General features: G+C 40.9%; 1 long non-coding RNA gene across 1 annotated transcript; it reads left to right on the top strand.

Annotated features, from left to right (window-relative positions):
* Positions 1-5,842: 5,842 nt before the first annotated feature.
* LOC310847656 lies at positions 5,843-26,090 on the top strand. Its single transcript, XR_014565944.1, has 4 exons — positions 5,843-5,957; positions 17,173-17,284; positions 21,271-21,393; positions 25,748-26,090. It is a non-coding gene; the product is annotated as an uncharacterized lncRNA (long non-coding RNA).
* The last annotated feature ends 1,158 nt before the right edge of the window (positions 26,091-27,248 follow it).

Genomic DNA, 27,248 nt, shown 5'->3' with positions numbered 1-27,248 from the left:
CTTATATAAAAGGGGGAAATCATATTATTTTAATAATATACAATTAGAGTTCACCGTTGCCATCCCCCAAATATGCACAATCTCCACTCTCTTTGCAGGGACAGGATCTATCACATCAAGAACAGAGAAAACACAAAGGGTGCTAATTATAGCTCCTATGATGAGGCTTTTCTCTGGATGATTCTTAAGTAATTTAGACTGGAAGAGGAGAAAGAAACAACCAAGGCTGATACAAGATGTAGCAAAGTAGTTGCTAGATAAATGACTGTTGTTGGCCAGCCTGTACAACAAACTTTCTCTGGAATGCTATGTTTGAAGAATATTTTGAGTTTAACTGGCATGGGCAGAGGCATAGCTGTCAACTTTTCCCTTTTCTTGCAAGGAATCCTATTCGGAATAAGGGAATTTCCCTTAAAAAAGGGAAAACGTTGACAGCTATGGGCGGAGGGGTTACCACAAAGATGCAATTATGCAAACGTATGAGTGGAACTGATCTGATCCATGTGGGGTGCATCAGAATGTCTTCTGTGCAAATCATACACTTCCATATGCATACCATTTCCACGGGCAACAATATGGAACTGCCTCTTAGTGACAGGACCAGCCCTACTATAAGGCAAAATGAGGCAGCTGCCTCAGGCAACAGGTACTGAGGGCAGAAAGCAATAGCAAGGTGCTAGAAGACAAAGATGTGTGTGTGAAATGGCCTGCCTTGCACCTTTGTAGCTAGCTTTCCTTCAGGTGCAATGAAATATACTGTCCTATCACTGGTGCTGAACTAAGGTCGCATCCAGGCCATGCATTTAAAGCACTTAAAGTGGTCTAATAGTGTTTAAAATGTATGGTGTGGTTGTGACCTAAGATTATACTGCAATCCAGTCAGGTTCTGTAAGTGGAATGTGGACGCCATCTTGTCTTTCACCTCAGGCAGCAAATATAAGTGAGCCAACTCTGCTTCCGCTAGCAACTGTTTCTTAGCCAGGTTCAGAGCTTGAGGACTGGATCAATTTTGCAGTCCAATGCAGGACACATGTTTATACTTCCACGACAAACACTTTTTGGCCTCATCCCTGCTATAGGATGCCAGAGAGACAGAGAGAACTGCAGATTGCTTCAGTTCTTTCCTTACAAAGCCTTCATGAATAGTGACAAATGTGCCCACCCTATCACTGCAAGTGAGCTTCATTCACTCCAGAATGAACATAGCTGCTCCATGGCATCGAGCTGCTGGGTCAGAAATGCAGCTTTAATGGTACACACTTCACAAGAGGGGGGCATGTGACCCAGTACTGCAGACAAAGGCTACTATGCTTCGAGTTATACAGGATGAAGAGGGGAAATGTTGCCTTCTAGCCCTCCAATGGAAAGCAGCAATGTATGAAACACCATGATCAAAGGGAAAGCGAATGACAGAAAATAGGATGAGATTGGAGGGGGAAACAAGATGAAAAGTGCCATTAACAAAACACAACACAGAAATTGCAGTGGTGTTTATGATGTAGCTTCCTGTCTCTTCACACTCACAGAGACTTGGAGCAGCTGTTTGCCTGTCTCATTAAGAGCCTTGTGAAAGAGAGAGCAGGGGGAGAAAGGCCCATACAAATGAATGACTGCCTGCTTGCTTGCCTGCCTCAAAATAGAACTGGAGCTATATTATTCTATCTGGGAATGTCTCTGAATGGTGAGCACTGCTTCAAAGACTCTGATGCATCTCTCAGATGCCCTTTGCCTTGGGTTGTGCTCCAAGAAAGAACAAACATACATAATTCTTGTGCGGCTTCTCCCATCCTCCTTAGTTCAAACATTAGTTAGAAATATGGGCATAAGAAATTGCCATACCCTATACCAGACCCACTATTCTCTACTCTGAATGGAGTCTCAGGCAGAGTTTACTGCAGAACACCCTAGTCAAGATCCTATTTAACTGGCAACAGATACTAAGGATTGAGGTTGGAAATGCTGGCATGCAGAACATGTGGCCTGCCACTGTAATTTCCTAATCCTAGGCCACTTTGTAAATAGATAGATAGATAGATAGATAGATAGATAGATAGATAGATGATAGATAGATGATAGACTTTCATCCTGAATTGTCTGGGAATGGAAGCATGGAATTACACATCACCATTTGTTTATTGCTATACTACTTTTCCACAAAATTCTGCTCAAAGTGGCTTACAACAGATCAAGCAAACAACAATATATATAAACATGTTGGGGTTGTGTTTTTTTTTAAAAAAAACACCTCAACTAAGAACAGGTACAAGTAACCACAATGTCAATAAATAAAGCTATGAAACAATACAGTGGTTTCTCGGTTTAAGAATAGTCCTGTTTACGAACAATTCAGTTCACGAACTCCGCAAAACTGGAAGCAGTGTCCCGGTTTGCGAACTTTACCTTGGTCTAAGAATGGAATCCAAATGGTGGAAGGGCACTGGCATCAGAAGGCCTCATTAGGGAAAGCGCGCCTCGGTTTAAGAATGGTTTCAGTTTAAGAACGGACTTCCAGAACGGGTAAAGTTTGTAAACCAAGGTACCACTGTATATAAAAAATAGAAGAGCCTGTTGGATCAAGTCAAAGGCCCATCTAGTCAGGAAATCTGAATGTCTATGGGAAGCCCCCAAGCAGGTCCTGAGCAGAACAGCTTAAGTGGCCTTCTCATTTTTTCTGCCCACAAATAAGGCAGAGAAGGCCATTATTACACAGCTCTAGTTTCAAGGCTACTCCAGTATTACTTGACTTGGGGAGGCATTACTTCCAATGCCAGCATTCCTGGAGCAGTATGGAAGTGAGTGCATAGAAGCAGATGTCACTCCACGCTTGCAAAGATAGATGTATATAGTGATTTATGGTCTACTTTTTCATGTGTCTTCTGATGTCAGCATAGATGAGGAACATCCACCTATTTATTTAAAAGGCATTATAAGAAATAACCCAAAGATCTAAAGACCAGCTCTCTGAAATATGTGTCCTACTGGATAGCAGACTATACTTTGCATTAAATCCAGGCAGTTTCAAAGAGTAAGTTCTTTTATTGCTGCCAGAGAACCTGGTTGATATAAATCTCTCTCAGTGTTTATGCAACATAGCCAAAATGGTGACATATTCATTTACTCCTCTGATGATAAGCAGCTACTCGGTACGACTCCAAAAGCAAATGTTTATTGACTATAAGCTCTGTTGAATTAAATCTTAGGCTGGACCCTAACAGATCAAGATTCTATTCATGACATACATGGGGGAGAGGCCTGGTCAACAACTTAGATTTTTGGTAGCCACTAGTGGGATGCTGATAAAGCTGTGGATCGCCAACTTCCATTCCCCGTTTCAAAGTGGGCTGTTGACAAGACCTGTAGCTAACATCCACAACACCCTTTTATCTGTAGCCTGGTATCTCGGATTGATACCAGGTTTTCCTATGGAACCACAGAGCTTCCAGTTGTTGATCCCTATACTAGAGTAATAATTACGTAAGGAACAAGGTAAGGCCCCAGTGAAATTGGATCTCCTTTTGTAGACTATTTATAGAGATGCCAGCAGTGCTTGCTGGACTCACATACAGCTTTAGATGACCCTAATGCTTATTTCAAAGAAAATCTGGTCTGCCCAGTCCTCAAACATGCTCTCTCATACACATATTTGCACTTCCAATTCCCACCTCCTTTCCCTTTATAAAACTTGCCTACCAGGGTAGCAGAAACTGCATGATGGAAGGAAAGAAAAAGATCTGGTCTCTCCTTCTCCTCTCAGACACTCTGGTAGCATACCCTCCAACATTTTTACCTTAGAATCCAGGACATGACCCCACTCCTTCATGAGTCATGTGACCCATGTGACATTGCGGAGCCTCAAAATGTACATTTTTGGACAAAACATGTGAGATGTGACCTTGCATGATATCACAGAGCCCCCAAAATGTGTGAGAGAGCACAGCACCCCAAGCTGATTTGATGGGTATTTGGTAGCCCACACAGGGAAACATTGATAACCATTTTCAGTTGTATCCACTGTGTTCTTTTTCCAAAAGAGGCACATATTGAAAGGGCATAGATCTCAGGCAGTTTGTGAATATATGCATCTTCTTACTTGATTTGTAAGCTTGGGGTCTGAACTTGACAGGTTCATGCCTTGCCCACAAGTGCCTCCTCATCCTTCTACTTGATTATTTCTTTATAAAAACATATTTATATACTGCTATATCATAAAAATATCAAAGGGGTTCACCACAATGCCTATATAATATATAATAAAATATAACAACAAACTTTAAAAATTATGTTAAAATTTAAAATCAAAGACCGTCTACTAACCACTAAGGAAATATATTTTCTTCATTGCCTACGTAAGCCTGGTGGCATGGAAATGTTTTCAGGGATGTTTAAAGATTGAAGCAGGAGATACTCGTTGAAAGGCTAGCATGTAGTATGGGAATAACAAGGGAATATCTTTAAAGCTGAAAATGTCAATGTTGAGTCTCTACTTGCAGTGTTATCCAGAGGCTGAGTAGACCTGGATGTTAGTTAGTTGGCTGTGGAGATTCCTCCTTGGGTAAAATATTCTTATCTCGCGAAATTATTTGAGGAATTTCTATACCACTCTCCAATACAGAGTTCCAAGGGAAGTTTTAAAAACATAGTATCTAAGGAATTTCAAAAAATCCAAACATTTTCCCATGGACATGCAAGATTTCTCAGGACTGTCCTTAGGCTGTCACCAGATTTTGATCAAACTAAACTGAAAGATCACGGGTGTTCTTGATGCGGACAGAACATCTGAGGAATGTCAAACCATGACACCACTCATGAAGCTAACTTCCGAAATGAATGTAATATGAGGACATTTGTCCTTTAATGGAAAACCCCAAATAACATATTTTAAGGCCATGTTGCTTAAAAAAAGCCTGCATTTCCAGGCCTGCTGTGCAATTTTCTGTGAAATGGACAGAAAGAAAATGATGGGTAATATGCAGATGAGACAGTGTTTGTTTTCTACCAAAATGAATGCAACTTGCTCATAACACCTGGAGTCTCGTTAATTTACCTGTGACATGTTGCTACACTTAATTGCCTTTGACAATTAGCAACATTTCAACACCTCTCCTAATGGCCCAATTAGGATCATGGTTGTCTCCTGTGCACTAGATAGGAGAAAATAGATGGGCCAGCATCCAATGTAAAAAACAAAACAAAAACCAAGCTCTGTAGGTAATGGAAATGTCGCAAACACCAGCCATTTCAGTTCCGTTTTAGTCAAATTAAAGGCAGGTGTAAAACTCAGTTTGTTTCTTCCCATGGATATGCCTTTCTCACTGCAGAAACCTATGTTGAGAATGCTTCATTGTTCAATTAATTACTAGTGAAAGTGCTGAGTCTTTGCTTCTCTCCACTTAATGTTTTATCGATCACTTTGCAAAGTAAACAAACAATGTGATGTCAAATAAATCCCTTCTCCAGGCTGGGGAGGGGGCAGTTACAAAGGGAGGAAACTGACCATTTTTGAGCATGAGCAAGCCAGTGACTGTCTAATAGGAATGTTTACACAGGAAGAAAAACACACATTTCCCAATCAAGGTAAGAGGTGGTTGAATTTTGTGGTTAAGAGGTGGCTGAATGGTGTCCTAAACTTAGAATTCACCAAACATGAGGTTGATACTGGGTCGCAGTTATTCAGTTAAGTGTGTGGTTGGTGGAAGGATTCCAATGAAGCTGTGGTGGCTGGTGTCCATTGACACTAGTAGGGCATAAGGAGGTTAACAGTAGGTGGAGCCAGAGCCAATGACTATTGCAAAGACAGCCAATGGAACACAGAGCCAATTAATTCTAGTTCTATACATGCTGAGTTCTACAAGGACAACACCGAATCTAAGGAGGAAGAAGCTGACAGGGAGTGCCATCCCAGGCCTGGTTGTAACTAGGAAGAAAGGCAGGCAACTGCTGGCTGAAGGCAGATTGAGGTTGGTGAGGCAGTGCCTCTATTGTGTCCATTCAAAATGCTTGGGAGAAAGACACCATGTCTATTATTTTTCTGAATAGCAGTTTTTGCGCATCTAGACCAGAGTGGGGATCTTGCAGCCCTAGGATGCACATGGCCCACACTGTATATCATGCAGTCCTTGGTCTAGCATACTTCCTCAGTCTAACCTACCTCACTGTGTGGTTGTGAAGATAAATGGGGGGCAAGGCTTGTGTATGCCATTTTAAGTTCCTTGGAGGAAATACAGGATATACATGTAATTGATTATCGTAAATAATAATGTCATTCACAGCAGGTATTGTATTTCTTCTTTGAAAACAGGTGTAGGAGACTGAGCTTCCATTTAAATCTGAGATAAAATATAGTTGTGTTCTGAACTTGCGAACCAAATTTAATTGCTGATAATCTCCATCTTCAAACAAGGGATCATGTTATAAACAAACTAAATGCCAAACAGTAGAACAAAGGTTTGTCTTTGCTTGGCCAACAATGCTTCTGGGATTGAATCAGAAGTGTTCAGTCCTAGGGAAAGTTCAGGAGGTTACAATGCAATCCTGTACCATGTCTATTTCAAGTAAAAATGCGCATACAGTATTGCAGAAATTTACAAGCTACATTTATCCTGTTTTTCCCCCCTCCTAAGAAAGTGTTGGTGAATGTTTTTAACAAATTCAGAATATTCAGACATGTTTGTTTAAAGTTTCTCCAAAATCCAGAATAATTTACACACAAAGTATGAATTCGTGATGATCACTGCTAACTCCAGGAAATGACTTGAAATTAAAACTAAATTTGGCCCAGGATAGGCCTCAAGATACATGTGAGTAAAAGCAACTCTGTGACATTTGTAGTTGATCTGGTATGACCAACCCCAAATGTTCAACCATATAGTCAGATCCACCCCCCCCCCCCCAAAAAATGAATCCAATTTTTACACTAATGACATTTTAAAATGTCATAAATATTTTCCTTCTGGCTTCTGAGCCTTGAAAAACAATGCTGCCAGATTTTTCAACAATTTCTCTAACAAAATCAATGGGCTTTAATCCCAGTATGGAGAAATCAATGGTACCTCACTTTGAGTCAATGAGCCATATATCCTACTGCTGTAAATCGGTCCAAGTTCATAAAAGTCATCATACGATGGCCTTGTCCACAGCACATAAGACAAAATTGCATATTATCATACTGCGATTTCTTTTTGGTGAACACCTGATCTTTCTCAGGCAAGTATCTGTCTGTCTGATCATCTTATCCTCAGGATATTTATTACATGCTGGCTATGGTCCCTGAGTTTCTGAGCTGTGGTCTGCTGTCCTCATCACTTCATCACAGATTTTACTACCGACACTGCCCTCGTGGGATGGACAAGAAACAGAGCATTGTTTCACTAGATCTGAAGCTAGCTCTAAATTTATGTTAGTCTGGGCACAGGCTGTGATCTCAGTTCTTCTCTTTTATCTTTCTTAATCCCCTAGCTGGCTAATTCAACCAGAAAACTGCTTGGATTGTCTATAACTCATGTCATAATGTTACACAGATATGGAAGTCCTACTGTTTGAAATGTGTTCAGCTTTGGTAAATCAATGCCATATCAATTATGTACCAATTCCGTTTGTCCCTTGCGGCATCAGCCTGTTCTGCCCAGCACTTTCTCCCACCTCACTCCTTGTTTCCCTTTGAATTTGTTTTGACAACCAACCTTGAAGCCCTGGAAGACTGGGAGGCAGGGAATCTGTGCATCTGTAAAATACACACATAAATGAACATTAAAAAATCTGCTTTATAATGAGTCAGATCATTGCTCCGCCTAGCCCTGGGTAGTTTATTCTGACTGAATTATAAATATTCTATAAATTCCTGAGTTATAAACATTTTATAACAGCTGAAAGAAGTATTCAAAACATAGTCAAATTCGAATATTTGAACCACTCCATGAGTTTTGCTGAAGCTAGTTCTTCTGGATTTCTCCCTCTCTCCTTTGTTACCTGACAGCATTCATTCCTTCAGGCAGAAGCACAGGAGGAGTGGGAAGCAGGACTGCTCCATTGGCTATGCTTACATGTGGCTCCATCAGGTTTCGCTCTCTAACCACTGGCAGCAGCTGCTTTTTCAGGCTGCAGGAGATGGATCAATGGGTAGCAGGACCACTCCATCAGCTCCATTCAGCTCCTTCTATCCCTGAACTTTTGTATTCCAACTAGTCAGGCTCTCTTCAGGCATCACTATCAATACATGATTCTACCTACCTGAGAGGGAGAGCAGGGGTGAAGTCCTTCGCCCCACCCCTTCTCACACATCAAATTGACATGCCTGCAATGGTGCCACCATGTGCCATCAGAATAACAAGGGTAATGTACTGGAGGTGTTGGGCTTAATAACACATCCCCTCTCTGGCCTCCTCTTGCTGTTGGAATTCTGTAGGTTAGAATACCTGAAAAGGGCTTATGTAAATTTAGGAACTAGTGCCTAACTTTGCTTGTTTTCCTTTTCCATTCTAATCCCCCTTTCCCTTTTGTTTCACATCCTTAAGACTGTAACCTTGATGAAAGGGATTGTCTTGTTTTTATTGATCTTATGTAAGCTACCTTTAGCTCACTGAAACATCAATTTACCAAAATTAGAGGTTTAGACATTTAATTTTGTTTGAATGTGAGAGTTAATTAATTTGTAAGTTCAGTACATCCTATTAAATTCAAACATACATATACAAAACTCATATAGCCTAGAGAGATTCCAGAAACCATGCATAAAGATGAACAAAGTTAGGTCAGTGCCGTTTCTAATATTGTTAAGGCAATGCACACACACACCCCTCTGGATCGTCGGAAGAGGTAAACACAAGAGTTGTTTTCATATTTATTATTAATATATTTATATAAATAGTTCTATTTTAATAAAATAATAATTAACAATATAATATTTATATAAAATATTATAGTTATATAATCTTCCATAGCACATAACTAAAGGCAACATAGTTTAGTAACTGCTGTTTATGATATCTTTGTGGTCATTGAATCTTTAAGTTGCTAAATATTTTCCCTGGGAAAGTTTCTGTGGGTTGTATCCATGGTTATAGTTACACCCCGCCCGCTTCCAAAGCTTATTGGTCCAGTGTAGATTCCCATCTAAGGGAAAGGAGGCTATTTTCACCAGTTCCCCTTCACATAGATACTCCACCCTCTCTCATGCAATTTTTCCCAATCCTCTAGAGCATCTTGGGGAAGGGGAATGAAGGCTGCAATGGAGGAATATGTGAAAATTAACTCCCTTTCTCATTCCAATGATTCAGAAGCCCCCACTGGATCAAAGGACCTTCCATCGTTGGTGGGACATAAGTGAATACAACCCTACATTCTTAAGATCTCCATGCCCCTCAGGTCTAGAACTCAAGGTTAGGTAGGCCACAGGGACCTGAACCACGTAATTCTCTGGCTGGGAATAAAGGCTATAATGCTTTTAAACCTAAAGAGAATTAGCTGCTGAAAAAATGTGCAGTCTAAATACAACCCCAATGCCATTCTACATAGCTTGCGAACATTTCGGCCATCCCTCATTCTATCGTATAATCATGGGTCAAGACATCCAGTAGCCCTGATACCTGCAGTGCCAGATACACAGCAAATAACTGAAGTGTTTTGCTTTAAAAATGGTAAATTCTGCTCACTGTGACTTGGGAGTGATGGTTCATCCAAGGCACTGCAAACTGAAACCAGCACGACAGCCAAATTTGCCCCCTGTCTTGCTTTCCAGAGCAGGAGGGACAACAAATTAAGAGCCTTGCTGATGCTATGCTGAGATGTAATATCAAGTTACATCCATCACAAGCTTTCTGCTCTTCCTACTTGGTGTGGGGAAGTTGCAAACAGCGATTTCTAGCTAATGGAGCAATCTGACTACCATATATTTAACATTAAAAAAAACCAAGCTTCTTCCTTCTGTATGGCAACCCTAGTCACAACAAACTCCATAAGGGCACTTGGCAAATAGGATTGTAAATGTTTTGTGCCTTGCACCCTGTGAAACAACCCATTTTCTGCTTAATGCCCATTTGGAATGAGTCACCTCTTTACTTGCTCAAATTTCACAGGGACGACTGCGCGTCTCAGCAGTTTGAACTCAATCAGAGCAAAGCAGCAAACTGGCCAATATCACCCAGTGTACAGGTCGGGGGGGTTAGCCCTCTTTTAAGCTGCCCAATAACCGTGCTTGCCCCCTATTTCTCTTCTGTTTTATTTATCATGTATCGTTTCTCCCAGTTCTTGGGCTCAGACAGATTTTGAGTTGTTTTCTCCTGTATAACGTACATCTCACTTTTGATGAGTTTGCTCTTTGGGGGCACAGCAACATCAAGCACGGTGACATGAAGCTTCAGGGAATGCTTACCAAACGGGTCAGATGTGTGTGGATGTTTACTCTGATTTGGTCTATTTGATTGAGGGTGTTGCCTAAGGCAAGGCTTTCAGTAACAAGAGTTCCACCACATGGAGTAAAGACCTGGCTGTGACAAACAGTTTGAACAGCTTCTGACGTTTGCACTGATTCGGGAGGCAAAGTCATTAATTTCATTCTCTCCGTGGGAAGAGTAAGAAATGTTACTGCAGAAAAGGGAGTCAATTCTCATTTCCCTCACCCAGCCTGCATCCATACATTTCAATGGATCTGCTCCCGATTTACCTCTTTAAGAAGACCCTTAACTCACCAGCCATAAAACTCATTGGAACTGTCTCCTCAGGAAAACTAATAGCCCAAAGGGAGTTTGGTTTATGAATAAAACAATGTTTTATTAAGTTGCTATTAAATTTCAATCGAATGGCACTCAGAATACATTGGAGCAGACATATTCCTGCAAGTAATTGGCTCCCCACATCTGCCTTCCTTTCTAATTGGACTAATTATGGCAGTGTAGGATCATGTTCGCTGCTCCACAGAAAGCAGGAAACCTTGATTTACAGCGAGAGGAGCAGCAATTAGAGGGAATTAATTCATAAGGCAACATCTAAATAAATCATATTACGAGTAGACAGCAATGTAATTATTGTGACTGGTGGTTCCCTTGTGGGAAAACATCACGCTTTCAACCCAAACGGAGCTCCTGAACTCTCCCAGGGACCCAGTGGAGCATCTCCAGGTTCGGTTTAGGTTACTGTCGCCTCTCAAGACCTAATTGATGCACAGTGTCGGAGAGAGGATGGCCTGGCACTGCTCCCCCAGCTGAGAAAAATAATCAAACCCTCAACATTTGCGTGTTTGTCCTTCAGCTCAATTAAATGCATGCTCATCTAATGGAGATAATATATGCCGATGCTGGTAGACAGGAGACATGTGATGGTTGTTCTAGTATAAACCCCGGTTTGCTTTCTCTAATTTGTACATTATGTGTGGCCGGGGCGGGCAGGGGGAGAGGATGTTATTAACAAATACATAGAATGTTAAGCTCCAAGTTTGGAGATGATTCCCCCAGCCTTTCAGTTAATAATTCATCTTATTTCATACGCACTAACAGTCTGTAGTCCTACATCGTTGATGGAGATCAGGCACCTCTCGCAAGGCTAGCAAGCTGTGAGAGCTACTCTAGTAATGGTTAACTCCCCTTCATCTGCTTGTTATGATTATTCCTTGCTGTAGTATCGCTCCCAGCTTGTCATTAGGGGGCTTTGATGTACTTCTCATAAGCGTCTCCCGTGAAGAATAATATCTTGTTCTCATCTGTGGCTTGTTTTCACACCTGAAAACCTGCCCAGTGCCTCTTTCTTGAGCGTGGATGGTTTCTTTGTCTGAGAAGCAAACAATGTCTCCCAAAGGCATCTGTGCCCTATTGATAAAGGGAAATAGGCTATGTATAGGCTACCTCAAGGAAGGTTGTGGTTTATATATGAAGGGAGCCTCAGGGGACTCCCAGCTGATATAGAATGGAATTGTACTATTCCTCACATTCAAATACATGATATGTCCTTTCTTCTGATAGTCTTAGAATATTTACACATGGGCCAACCTATTGTACATGTCATTTCTTTTCAAGTGACGCAAACCAACCACCTCTCTCACAATACATTTCTGGCGGCTTTTGTGCCCTGCATTGTGTACCCAGATCAACCTGGTCACATGTGGGGGAAGCCTGAAGCTTGGCATACATCTGCAGAATCCGGTCTAGCTTTGTAACATTGTAACTTTGTAACATTTAAATGTGTTTGGGATTTATTATAATATTTTATTGTTTTCTTGTCTTATTTTCCGTGGATTTTTTTCACACACCACTCCGAAATGTGTAGTAGTATGGGAATGTGTTAAGTAAAATAAGATTCTAAGTAGTGTACCAAATGCATTGTATGTGGAACTGCTAATAGTACAAAAAACGTACTTTGAATTATATCAGGTTCACCTGTATTACAGCCACCTCAGATTGCTGCACTCTATAACAAGTCAGATGCAGTTTTCGCTAAGCAAATTTTGAGCAACGGTTCTAACAGTGACCCTCAGTTTAATAAAGTTTCATTATAGCCCCCAATGAATGGTCAGATGAAATTTTAATTGCCTCAAAATGAATGTGCCACGGAGCATTTCCACAAAATTAAGCCCTAAATAGCTAAAGCTAACTACACTCTTTGATTGAATGATGATTCAGGACCCATTTATGCTGTTTATGCCTTTTGGCAAACACCCCCCAATTTAGCCTTAATATAATTAATAGATAAACCTTCCTGCTTGCAATAAGTTCTGAAATTAGAAAGTAATCTTTTCATACCTACTTGGGATAATGAAATAAGAGCCATATAATCTGCATAAAGAAGCACTGGAATTTTGTGATTACCAGTTGAGTGGGAGGGGAAGGCGAAGGGAGCTCCTGAACTACATCATTTCTCTAAAGATTAAATTACAGAGGTGCAAGACTGCAACCCTGGTGTAAATACCAGATCAGAACGAGAGCCCCCGAATTAAGTTTGAGTTTTAACTTGAGTATAACAGCAAAGCTGTTATATAAGAAACAGCAGCCACTTATCTAATGAAGCAACAGTTAGTTTTTTCTCATGGACTCTGTTGGTCAATGGTCAGAGTCAGATGAGAGATGAATAAATGCAACATACAGGGTTGAATGCAACACTGCTGTATGAATGTTCCATTCATGCAAGGATTTCTAGCATGTGCTCCCCCACTGCACCCCTTAAATCTGTTATAGGGCTTCCCCTGACCTTCTACAGAATACTTGGGGAGAATGAAAGGCAGATACAGGGCTAGGTGAGGGGGGTTGTCCTGTTGTATAAGCAGAAATTGTTGCATTGGTGGCACATAGTCATTGAATACTATCCACAGCTTTTTGGGGTGTGCAATTATAACATATGCTTGCATATGATAATTAAAGAGAGTCTGCTCCATTATACTATGCCCCTTGGGAAAACCATCTATGTAGGAGAGAGGAACTTATTTACTTCAGCCCACTCTTCTAACCATTCTAACCTTTTTTTAAAAGGGGGGCATGTATTCTGGCAGAAACCATTAGAAGACTGACTGGGTGATAGTTTTGAGGGTCACCCCAACTGCCTTTCTTAAAGATCAGGACTAAAATACTAGATACCAAACAAGACAGCAGTACTGCAGTTTGGGTTCCTTCCAGGTGTTGTGAGACTACGACTATCATAATCTCTGAGGGATGACTATGCTATATTGGGTTGATTGGAGTTGCAGCCCACAACATCTAATGGGTGTTACATTATCTACTCCTGGATTATAGATCTGGAGGGCAGCAATTGGGGGATTCCAGATGAATTACATGTTGCAAACAAAATTACCACAATTGGAGCCCACAATGCTGGGTCAGTATAAAAAATGGCAGGCAGTAACACACAAGTGAGATATAAACCCATGACTTCCCAATTCATAGCTCATCAGTCTCCTAGTCACAGCTATACTATACTAGTTTTGAGTAGATAATTACACCAGTAGATAACTCTGCTGTCTACATTGTGAGATTGTGCAAGCAGGAAAGCACCAGTATGGAAATCTTGGAAGAGAGGATAAAATATAATGGGAGTCCCAAGGGATTTTAGGTCACAGAATAATATGCTTTATTTACCACTGGGCAGTGCAGGAAGAATAAACCACTCTGTTAAGTTGTGGGTTGACATAGCAGACGACACAGCGATTTCTCCAAGTAGCTCTTTATTTTGTAAGCTGGAATAGAACTGACTGCAAACAGCTCAGCCGGCCTGCTTTTATAGGCAGCCGGCTGTCAACATTGTAGGAACAACAGCCCAGAGTTCCTGCCTAAAATAACTGACGTGGACCTGAGTGAAAACTATCTACAGACCTGAGTGAAAACTATATACAGTATCCCCCAGCTGGCCCAGGGTGAAACTTCACTACATAACACACTCAATGAAATAAGGACATTTCATTTCACCATGGATAGTTTAGTTGGCACAAAAATGCATTTATTGCTTATATCTGCAAGCAGGCCAGCATTTCCAGTCACCAGGATGGTGTTGTTAACCTTTAGTGATGTGTTTGATATTTCCACTACAAATTAGTAGTGGGGGCATCCCTTCGTATTTCTTATAAATGTTAGGCAGTCATTTTGTGTTATAGTGTGTCACATCACACACATGAGCATGATGAGAATTAGCATAATATGATGCTATCGTTTATGTCTGGAGCCTGACATGTCATAAATCCCTCTCATCAGGAAAGCCAAGCTTCACATCTGAGCAATTATTCGCTTTTAGCAGACGCCTGATCCATTAGGAGTTGTGGTGCTAAATTGTCTGTTCGGATGGGTGGAAATGTATCCATCATGATTTGCTGTGCCTTTCTTGCAGCAGAGAGACACAGCCTTCAGTTACAGGGTCCGTATGCCACGTGCCACATGAGATGCTTCACAAGGACCAAATCTTAAAACTAGCTCTGAAATGTAGCTTCCTAAAGCTATAAACTAAGAGTTCCATCCTCCCTCTGCTGCACAACCTCCCTTAATTTCGGTGACAGTATAATCATAGAGACAATGAAAATGGGTGGGTGTTTGCAGCCGTAAGGCTGGGTTCAACCAATTCATTCTGCTAGTGGAAGCCAACACAAGGACTCCAGCTAGCACAATGGGGCTTTCTCACCTGCTGAAATACCTCTAGTGATATGGATATAAAACCCTACACTAGACTACACATCAAAAGTCCATCAGAGCACATGAGAATGTGGTTCTCACAGCAAAGGGCTGTTGGAATCAGCATTCTCCTATAAGTTAGAACAATCCCATTACAATCAGCAGAATGACAACACTACAAGTCTGGAAGGGGGGGGAAGCAGGATAGAATCCAGCCTCCAGATTTATTAAACTGTCCTCTTCTTGAAAGGTAGATATTTTATACCATCTCCTGTTAACAATAATGTTCTCAACAATTACAGAATAATGAGATTCAGAACGGAACAAAAGAAAACTTCCAAAAATAAATACAACAGTGTTGAGAGCATTTCCAAGGTAAATGGCACAGCTAATAATTCACACCCATGAATCTTTCATCATTGCTGAGCTGAAGGGTGAGACAATTGCTAAACTACAATTACCAACAACAGATTTGCATTGAAATAGGAATTGCAGCTAGTTGCATGTCCTTCCTCTTCCTTCTAAAGCAAAAGGTGGAGTACAGACAACAAATGAAATGTTAAAAAAATAAAAACCTGCATAACATATTTTAAAACAGATTCTATGATTCTCATGACATCAAATATCAAACAGAAAGAGGAGCTCACCTAACTAAATACTTCCTAGGCGATTCTATATATAACATGGTAGACATGCTTAAATGGATTGGGAGACTGGAGATTTGTTAATGATACTTTAGATCCTGTGTATCTAAGTCGGGATAGGGAACCTGTAGCCCTTGCCCTAATATTAAGTGATGGGCAGCAGGGTGGGGGTGGGGCTTGGACAGAGAGGAGTGCAAGACAGGGGAAATGTGGGGGAGATGAAATGGGTAGAGTGATGAAAGGAGAGAGTGATGGGGTTGATCACTTCACACCCCTGGCAACAGCATTTTGTCTCTCACCCGGCAGCCCCTTGGGTGGGAAGAGAGAAAGATAGATAGAAGTGCATTGGCAGCTTATGTGTATTACCTGATCTGTTTCCTCATGCCTGCAACCCCTGAAATCCTGTTCAATGAAACTGTCATCTGCACATGTGCACTGATTATCTGAACTGTACACATCTCAGCTTAACCACAGCTTGCAGTTTCAAAATGGATGGAAACTGGCTTGGGGGAAAATACCTCAAACAGGAGTAATTCTCAAGAAAATACAGGATACATATGAATTGTGGCTAATGACATGTGTACTTGGCTTCAAACACTAGCAGTGGGAGTGTACTGGAGCCAGAGCAAAGCAACAAAGAATGAACATTCCCATCTACACTGCAATGTTCTTTGGGTTGGGCCTGTTGATTTGCCTAGGAATGTGTGTCCTCTTCCCACCATAGCCCATAATCTTGTTGATGGGAATCTGCACTCATGTTTTCCATAACAAACTAAAAGAAAATAAGAATCACAACATTTCAATATGTGCAACAATTAATACATATAGAAGACTTAGTGGTTTGAAAAAAATACATGAAGAAATATAGGCAAATTGCATAAGCTCCTGTTCTCAAAGCAATTTGACATACAAAACTGAAAGACAGTGGAAAGCACAGTAAAGCTAACTCACAGAGAAATAATTTAACAGAAGTGAGCATTGTTTACATTAATTCCCAGATTCTCCAAATACAATTAGGAAGTAAAATATGCATAGATATATTTTAAGCATCAAACTCAATTGAATTGTGACTCTTCTTTTCTTTCTAGAAAAGAAATCCAATGGATTCATGATCACATATTTATTATTGCTGTGTTCAAGAGATGAAAGGGAAGTCGGCACCACCACATTCCTCTCCCCTTCAAGATTAGGAAAAGTGAAGGGACTGTGAACAAGAGGAGATTTTTCCCCTCACCCCTGTTGTATGAAGCATATTGTTTTTCTTTAAAGTGAAATAATCTCTCCCCATAACAAGAGCACAACAGTCAGGTCAATGACTTCATCTGTATTTCCCATCTTATTTTCTGCTTTATGATGGCAAATCACCTTTATTGACACTGCTTGAGCTGCTGGAAGTGAATTTCCCAACAAAGATATTACAAGCAAGATATTACCTGTTTTGTTTTGTTTTCCCCCAGGAACCTTAATAGCTACAGTTTAATCAAAAGCTGGAAGGGCCCATTGACGTTATGGTGTAATTCATGGCAATGATGAGCACTGGTCTGAAACATTTCACTGGAAAGGAGAAAGGTGAGCTTTGCTTGTCTAGTCACTGATGCTTTCATTTCATTTCAAAGCTTCCCAATTTGCTTACAAATTATAGTGTTTTTCAAAGCAATCAAACCACTGGAGAACACTTCTTCCCTGCTGTAGATTAACGAGAACCAGTGGATGAATCGACGAAGAAAGCAAAACGTGGGTTGTTCAATGAATATTGAAATAACAGAGACAGTTTAATTATTCCAGTTGGTGAAGTTTAAGATGATTAAATGCTATTGCACAGAACTGATAACAGGGATGGATCACAAAGCTTGATTTCTTGAATGCAGCCCCACGTGCTTTCTAATGCCCAGCCTCTTGGCATCTGTGTTGTAAGAATTAACTAAGAAATGAAATGTAGCTACACACACTCAAACTCCTTTGGGAAATATCTCTTGTTGGAAAAGCAAATAACATGGTAGAACTCTGAGCTGCTTGTTAGAATAAAATGTGAAGGAGAAAGTGTCATTAACCACTCTCTGTACAAATCCCCTTCCTTGTTCCAACAACTTAAGATTGAAACTTAAAGTTCATAGTGTTCTACTTCTACCTCTTCCATCCCAAAAGTGTCACAAAATTTATGTTCAGTTTATAAGAAGTATTGTGGGAGAGGAACAAGCTTACACAGCCTATAATAATGATAATGTCATGTGGGAAAGAGTTGTCTGACTGGAACTTGAACAGCAGCCCTCTTTGTCTAGAATCTTTACCTGAAATAAAAATATCAGGCTGAGCCAAAACGACTCACCATTCTTTGGCTGCATTCACATGGACTTGCCCAACATTTCCCTAACTCTTAATTTCTGCATAATATTTGAGCTTCCACACAACATAAAAGCCACTTCTGGTAAACTAATAGAATATAGCACAAATTTAGTGCTCATTTTCATGTTATTTGATTCCAATAAATATCCATTTGCACCCACCTTAACCTGGAAAATTGTGAGAATAAAGTGGCAAAATTTGGGGTAGTATACTGGCACATTCCTGCTGTTTTGGTGTGTGGGGGGGGGTTAATGAAGGAACAGAGCCAGTGTGGTGTAGTGGTTAAGAGCGGTAGTCTCGTAATCTGGGGAACCAGGTCGCGTCTCCGCTCCTCCACATGCAGCTGCTGAGTGACCTTGGGCCAGTCACACTTCTTTGAAGTCTCTCAGCCCCACCCACCTCACAGAGTGTTTGTTGTGGGGGAGGAAGGGAAAGGAGAATGTTAGCCGCTTTGAGACTCCTTAAAGGGAGTGAAAGGCGGGATATCAAATCCAAACTCTTCTTCTTCAGAAGCACACATGTACGGAAAGGGAGGGGAGGGGAGTAGCAACATTTTACACTCATTGTTGTGTGACCATGCCCAGTGGTGTGAATGAAATATAGCACAACATAGTGGCATATCAGTCAAAAAGCCACAGTTCTGTAATGCAACAGTGTGAAAGGAACATTAGAAAATGGGAAAGAAGCACTAGCATTATAATCAGGAAAACCAATGAGATATTGCCCATGTCTGAATGCATCCTTTGTTAATTTTTTTTTGCCAATGTGGGTGGTGCGGTGAGTACTATTTTGGGGGGAATTTTTTCATTCCTTATGGAAATGTTTGCTTACACATTTAAATTATCTTCTCTTGCTCTCAGTGACATAATCATACAGCCAAATCTCACTGGCTGTATAATGTTTTGACATTTTCCTGTTCACTTTAGCCCTATATAGTACATGCATTTTGTGTGTGTAAGGGAATTGTACAATGACTGGGGAGCAGGAGCAGGCTTTTAGTCCTCCCCTAACTTTGTACACACTTTCTAAAACAGTCTGTAAGGAAAACTCAATCTTTATGCTTCTGCTCACATGGCATGAAACAGTGTGAACACAATATCACACCTAGCCATCGTTGCCTGTTCCTAGAATGTGAACATTTATTTACCTGGATATGGCCAATAGGTATTCTGAAGTGTATTTAGCATAATTGTGATTTCCCCCCTATAGTGGATTGTGAAGATTCAGGCATGGGCTGTAGAATGAGTTGTGATTGGAAATAAATCCAAATGTGATGTTCATATCACACAGGTTGCATAAGGCAAACCCTTGTTACTCTCCTCTTCCAAGTTCTCGTCACAACCTTCTGTCTCCTAATAGATGAGGGGAAGCAGTAGGACTTTCCCTCTGGGACCTGAGAGAGGCTGTTAGCAAACTGCCTGCGACTCTTTCAAATCCTTGCTCACACCTCGCTGCCATCTGTTCCTTCTCAAGTCTTGTTTTCTGCTCTAATTAGAAAGCTCAGGACATTTTGAGACCAAGGGGCAGACAGGTGAAGAGGCACATCTGTACAGTGTCTTCTCCGATGAAATATGGCAATCAATATTGCTGCATGGTCTCATCATTTCCAGGTCAAGGGCAAATGGGAGAAGAGCACTCTTGGCACTTCCTCTTGAGTGTGTTCTGAGAAAAAGTCAAAGTTCACAGGAGAAAGTCCAGGTTCCTCATCCCCTTAGCAGGTGTTTTCAAAATTCACTTTTGTTGGAATGTCCTGAGTTTGGCTCAGTCACCTTGCATCTGTTTGCTTCTGCATCTCTCACATTCAACCAACTGCTTTAATTCCCACCAGGAGAGAGGCTGGAAGCTTTAACAAAAAAATGTTGTGATAATTACCTTGTCTGCATTTTCCCCTCTAGCCAGCATGAGGTATGGAAAGGGATTAATCTGGATTAACTCCACCATATTATCCCAGTTGCTTGGCGTCAAACAATTATATACAACTCTCTCTTTCCCCCCAAGCATGCCCAAGGCTCGTGCCTGATACAGAAAGGTGGGGAATTCACAGAATCAAAGAAAAAGAATCTACTCCTCCAGCATCATACCCTAAAGCAAAACAAATAAAATCTGAAATCTACCACCTAAGTAAGACAGGCACTTACATAAGGTCTTGAAATTTTACTACAGATCAAGATACCCTAAACTCCCTCTGTATCTTAATGTATTGTCCAGCTGTTCTTATAATCATTTTCCCCAACACCCAACCTGCATTTGTACCGTTTCAGCTTAAACCCATTATCTCTAATCCTCCCGTTTACAGGCAAAAACTGTTCTATTCTTTTTTAAGCAGCCTTTCAGATATCATTGAAAACCAAAAATTAAGGCTGCAAACCTACTCCAATAGAAATCCATACAACGCTTATATTGATTTTAATAGAACAGAATTACAATCTTTAAAATGACAGAGGATTTTTGTGTTGTGCATTAGGTTGTGCAAATTCATTACATTCGTAGCAGTCAACTTGGCATGTTTAATTCAAATCTGTGACAGACAAGGATTTGGAGTGACCTGTTACAAGAGAATGTTCCCTAAAGCATATTGAAACTGAAAGTCTACAATCAGAAACTGGACAAATCCAGGCCTCGCTCAAGCAAATAACATTTTTAGTAGTAATCAGTTCAGTCTCACTGAACACCCGAAGTCCTCAGTCATACACTCAGCAGGTAAAAACTGTATATGGAGCCTTGATAGCATGTCGGCTCTAGTTAGGCTTATTGCCAGGAATTTATTATAAAGCGATTTTCTTACTGTGTGATGAAGGAACACTGATTGGTCGAAAGTGTTGCCAGAGTACATGAAGGAACAACAAAGGAGAATCCTCAATGAACAGTATGTAGATGAGAGAAGTTAAAAGAGACTTTAAAGAATTATTATAGTAAATTCAAATATATTAGCCCTCTTCAGTTATTCACTGTTGGATACGTGAAGGAGCCTGTAGGAATGCACAGAGCTAATTCTGCCCCCTCAATGATGCACACTGGCAGTGCTGTCAAGAAATTGCATTTGAAAATTTATATAAGAGGAGAGAGAAATTTGGTACAATTCTCATGCTTGGGGTGGAAGGCTTTTCCTTCATTTCAACTACTTCCAGCATGGCCAAGGGGCGTTTGTGTAATTCCTTCCTCCCTTCCTTCCTCACATCTCTCTTATGGTCTACTTTCTACTGCCTCCCCAGGTGCCTGAGCTTCATGATGATGGTGATGATGGTGATTTGACTTCTCTTCCTTCACCCTCAGGTCCCAGAGTGGGTTGCAGCATTTAAAGCAATTTACAACAATTTACAACCCTAAAAAATAAGGTGGGTCCAAAAAAAGGCAGGGTAAAGAGGTGCCTCTTCAGCTGTATAATGAAGGCACCAGATGCACATCTGTGGGGATGCAGTTCCACAAGTTAGGGGCTGCCACAGAGAATGAAGATGGCATCCTTCCAGCCTGAGGGGCTGAGTTCAAGTCGGTGGTAGGCTGGTCCCTTCTGAACCTTGGGGCCCTTCGCCAGTCCAGTGCCTGACCTAGCCAACCACTCATACTAGGTCAGTGTGGTATGGGCTGCAGAGTGGAAAGTATCCCACACTTATGGCAGAGCTACCAAGCATTACTATGTGAGCTTGCATGGTTAATGTTGGGATTAAACAAACGGATGCTCCAATATTAGCATTATGAGAATATCCCCACCATCCTAACATAACACATGCCTTGAGTGCTTCTTAGGGAAACCCACTGCTCACTAATTTGCCTATTTGGTTCACAATAACGAACTTACTAATGACTAATCAGCAAGAACTTTGCAAGTACAGTGTTAAAAAAATAAAAGCGAGATTCCTTAGAATTTGAGCTCAGAAGAAATGGCTTGAGGCTCAGCTTGACATTCAAGCTACAGAAAATGGAAAAGGTTTGGCTCATAGTATTTCCAGATTGAAACAAATGTTTTGATTGGCTGCAAAATGCAACGGCACAGGCTGAGCTGCAATAAATGTAGAGAATTTTGTTGAATCAAGGACTACAGGAAAGATTAGGTCAAGGGCTCTGAGCGGGGCCAGATAGATGGAGGATGGGATGTCAAAGATTATAATATCAAGGACTCAAGGGATAGGGCAAGGCTTATACCCGAGGATGATTTATCCTTCAGTTTCTTCCCCATATAAACTGCTACTGGAATAATTCTGTGCTACAGGCTTATAATGGCAACCTGGTGCACTCTGCTTGCTCATGACTAGGAGTTGGGTGCTTGAAATTTACCACTGCAACCAGCGCCAGAGTTTCAGATTTACAGCACACTGAAAGAAAACCCTATTAATCTTTCATCCTTCACTCAGCTGTAAATTTGGATCATATTTAATTCAAAGGTTTCAAGGTCTCTCCTGTTCCTGCCATCATCAAGAGGCCTATAATATAAAACTTTCCTGAATGTGTGGGGAAATCAATGCAAAAAAAATATGTTTAGCATTGAGAAGAAAATGCGCTCATGTTCTTATCTCCTTTTATTCTAAGTTAGACCTGAGCTGAATATTCACTCACGAATAAGTGAAAGCAGGACTTTTGCAGATGTGTGTGAATTAACACCTCTCCCCCCCATGCTTAAATGTGCCTTTTCCTCCTTTCTTTTCATAGCAGTTCACAAACACTGTTCTCCAGTTCTGCTACAGCTTCACTACCAGCTTTAACAACTTTTCTTCACTAGGTGATCTCACTCAATCAGGGGTCATGTAATGAGTATGGTGGCATCACAATGCTGAGTAGTCCATAAGAATTGGCTATGTGATCATGGAGCTGTGGGGAAATTATGGTAATTCGGAGTGAGGTCAATACAATGCAGGAAAAATTGCCCTTGCTCTGAATTGCCTCTGCCTAAGAAAAATAAAAGGCATTCCGAAAGAGGCCACAAATACCTAAAAACACACCAATCTAAGGGCCCACTATCAATTCATTCAGTTTCTTCTGTATGGCTTTGTTTTGCCTTAAAAGTGTGGCTGCTTCAGAAATGTCAGGTAGTCACAACCTGCTGCATCTTGCTTTATCAAGGTGCAGGTAAACTACAGGATTGTTTCCCATGAAAGAAAGACTCATCCTATTATTAAAAACTTTCTGGCTAAACATGTTTCTTTAAATGCATATGCCATGTTCTTCAGATTGTAATTGATGATCTGATTTATAGCATAGGTGGAGCTGGCTGACTGGCACAGATCCAAATGGTAGAAAATGCCCTATTTTTGCATGATTTCCCTGGAGGCAAACTTTAAACAGTTGCATTTACAAACAACTTGATTTCATATTAACCCAGATTTGTAATTGCTTCCTTGGGAAAATAAAATCAAGGTTTCTGTAGCTTCTCTCACAGAACCTCGGGGCATTAATGCAAGCAATTAAAGGGAAGGTTTTAAAGTGGGAGAGGGGGTTGCGAAGAGAGCAGCTGGAGGAGGTCAAACACATTGTGGGGGGAGGGACTGGAAGGAGTTCATAATATAGTTATTTGTGGGGAAATCATCACCAGAATTTCACAAACGAAAGTAATTATTTAAATGCTTTTCCTCCCCAGAGAATGCTGATAGTTGCCTTAAAAGAATCTAATATTAAGACCAGGAACACAGTCCAGAGGACTATCCATGGAGGTGTGATGTACAGTGTGGAGCTTTCTGTCATTTCTGAATCACACATCCCCTGACCCACATTGCAAGTGGCTTAAAAAAAAATCTCAGTATTTAAGCAGGGTTGATGAACTTGTGGCCCTCCAGATGTTGATGGACTACAACTCCCATAATCCTCAATTGCTGGTCATGCTGGCTGCAGCTAATGGAAGCTGGAGCTCATCAACACCCCTGACTTATGGGATTGGGAAACTAGGCATGTAGTGGGTCCTGTGGGAAACTTTGCAAAAAGAAGATGGATGGATAGATTGATTAGATAGCAACACACCCACCCAAATTGAGGGAAGAGACCAGATGGGGGGTAAGGGTCACTCTTCATTGACTAGAAGGATCTGCAATGAGCAATAACATTGCCCACATACGTGTGGTTAGAAAGATACAATCTAATGAACAATGGAGATGGATCTACTTTCCTTTGGACAAAATCCACCCACCCCAGCTCTATGCACTGGATCAATGATCCTGGATCACTGGATCATTGCCTGCTCACCTAATAATGAGAACATAAGAAGAGCCTGTTGGATCAAGTCCCATCTAGACCAGCATCCTTTTTCTCCAGGACTTAATCATCCAGGGGTCCTTTTCCTTTATCTTTACCTCTCACAGTGGCCAACCAGATGTCTGTGGGAAGCCTACAAGCAGGTGAACTACAAGGTCATCTGGCTTCCCTACCCTAGACCCACTGGCCAGCATTCAGTGGACTACAGCATCAAGGGCCAAAGGGCAGCTCCCTTCCCCCCATCCCTTTGAGTTGGCTGGTGGACAGATAGTTGGGTTACCTCAGGGGTTTCACTGGTCTCACTCTTAAGTGTGACCAGAAGAATGAACCAGTCAGCCAAATGACATAACAGCAGGCCTCCTTTCAATAGAACAGAGTTAGCAAAAAAAGTGCACCCCACAAGCCAACCTTTAAATAACCCCCAAAAATCCCCTACAAAGGAATCTTGCCCTTTGCCATCGCTAAGTATTCTCTCTTCACACCTCCACATCCCTTTCTTCCACATCTCATTTGCTAAGGGTTCACTAATATTTGTCTTCTTTGACCTTGCTGCTTTAATATTTTATATTATGTATTTATGGCTTTTTTTAAAAAAAGTCCTGTGACTATTTGGTAAAAGGCAGTATAGAAATACTGAGAGAGAGAGAGAGAGAGAGAGAGAGAGAGAGAGAGAGAGAGATTTGCTCTATCATAAAGACACAGTCACTTAAATGCAATTGGAACCAATGGGATGTGAGTTCATTGTTCTGAATTCCTGAAATGTAATATCCTGATGTGCTCACTTAAGGCCTATGTAAGTAGATTTTTCCATTCATTTCAGTGGTGGACTCAGCTCGGTTTACACTCCCATTTAACTGAATGGGAAATTCTGTGGGCAGACAACCTTTGTTATCAACTCTGCTGTCCTGTAAGAAAGTCACACACAGAGAGATATTTTCCAGTGTCTTTGCGCTATGCTATGGGGTTTGGAAAGGTTATCATTCCTCACTGCTCCTACTCCAGGGTGACATGTGCCACTCAACAGCATGCTACTTATAGCAAAAACTGGAGACAACTGCTAGTGTATGACAATGCTCTTGAACCATCAATGGAGCCAATTCCTGGCTCTCACAGCATTCATCAGCTGTTGCAGTGGCTCACCTTCTAACCCCTTGGATTTTATTGGGTTTATATGGATCTTGGTTTGGTTTTGTAACTAACAAATATATAAAGAGAGAAACACCACTGAGCACAAGTAATTTGGCTCAAGCAAAGTGGCAACCAAATGTGTTATATATACATTTCCTGAAGCCCATGAATAAATGTGTGTTCAAAGACGTGCTTTTTAAAAAAGAATGAACTGTGCTTTTAATGACATCTGTGCCTTTCATTAGAAAGTCACAGATGAGTACAAAATGACCTTGGTGCCCATTTAGCATATAATTGCAAAACTGTGAATGGTTTCACAATGTTGAAGATTAAGCATACCAAATCAGAATGTACTTGGTATCTTCTTCTTTTTCTCTCAAATAGAAGTAACTGCAGACAGGGAAGATCATTTTAAATAGAAATAAGAAGAACCCAAGTGAAAAGAAAAGGAACGCCTTTTGTTAGATGCTTAAAAGCGGTCAAAAAAAGACACGAATTAGAAAGTCCTTCTAAATTTCTTCTCTGTGAAAATGATCAATTAACTACAATTGTGTGTTCTCTCGCTGAAACCTGCTGGTGTGCTGGCAGAAATGTGCTCTGAATGCTCTTAAACTATAGCCAAAAAGGAAGAACTCTGCTGTGTTCTTGAGCATTTGGAGGGAGTATTTCATGTGCATGATTCCATTGACAAAGCGGCAAGCTGAGCTGTGTTATTAAACAAATAATACTTTCCCCCTATTGGTGATGCTTCTGGAGACTTTATAACAACTTCTGTATGCAGGACAGTGTTGGTTTTGCCAGCATGATTTGAAGAACTGCTGGTACAACAGAGGCACAGTGAGCCAAACAGGCTTACATCATGCCTCTTCCATGTGCTCTTCTTCTGCATCTTTGACCACACTGTCCTTAGACTCATTTACCCTCGCTGGCCCTTTATTATGATTGGTGACATTATTTCGTCAATGACAACAGTATGCTACAACTGATGTGATGCCCCCAAAGACAAGTGTGAAGAAAAGCTACATGCATCAACCCCACAGCCTAAAAAGAAGTGAGGTCAAATGAGGCTAAGAATATGAAGTTCAGAAAAGAAGTCCTGGAAAGATGCAGCAGTATGGGAATAAAAATGGTGCCATTGCTGAACAACTCTGAAATAACACGAATATTCAGAGAAGTGTGTATATCAGTTCCATTTATTTCACTGGGAGACATTTAAGCAGATGCCAAGGTCGTTAAAGAAGCTGCACATTCACAGTGATTATGTGAGTGTTTCTTGAGTCCTAGCATACTCTCAAGAACAAGCAATCTCTCTTCCAGGACAGTCTTTCATTATTTCAATGCATTGATCTAAACTCCATGGTTCAGGGTTGCACATAGGTTCCTGCATTTAATTGGCTAATCAGGATGAATTGGTTGCTAAAGTGTCCCAAAATTATCCATGAATCATAATGAAGAGTTGTTTTGCTTATGATCCTGTGTATTATTTTCCCCATGTGAAAGCAGTTGGCAAATTGCCCACTTGGCTACTGCACTATTTCTAAATTTACCTCGAGTCATGCCAATAAAGAAAACCAGGCATACAAATGAAAAGATTCTACATTTCCTATATTGTCCATCCAATTCCCAAAGAGCAGCTTTTCCAAGGAAGCTGGGTGCAATACATTTTCTAAGTGTCTGCATATCAGATCAGGACAGGGTGTTTACTTATGTCATCCCCAGATTAGATTCGAAATGTAGGTGATGTTTCCCTAACTTCATAGTTTTCTGCAATTTTTGTTGACTCCTGCAAGGGGAGGGAATGAGCAAAAAAACCTCAGAATATGGGTATTAATATGGAAACTGCAAAATATGTGCCCAACTGCAAATATTCAACATGCTTACAAAC

This window comes from Podarcis gaigeae (genome assembly GCF_964106915.1).
Source record: "Podarcis gaigeae genome assembly, chromosome: 6".
Lineage (NCBI taxonomy): Eukaryota > Metazoa > Chordata > Lepidosauria > Squamata > Lacertidae > Podarcis > Podarcis gaigeae.
The sequence above is the reverse complement of the archived record's forward strand: the minus strand, read 5'-3'. Positions and strand labels throughout refer to the sequence as shown.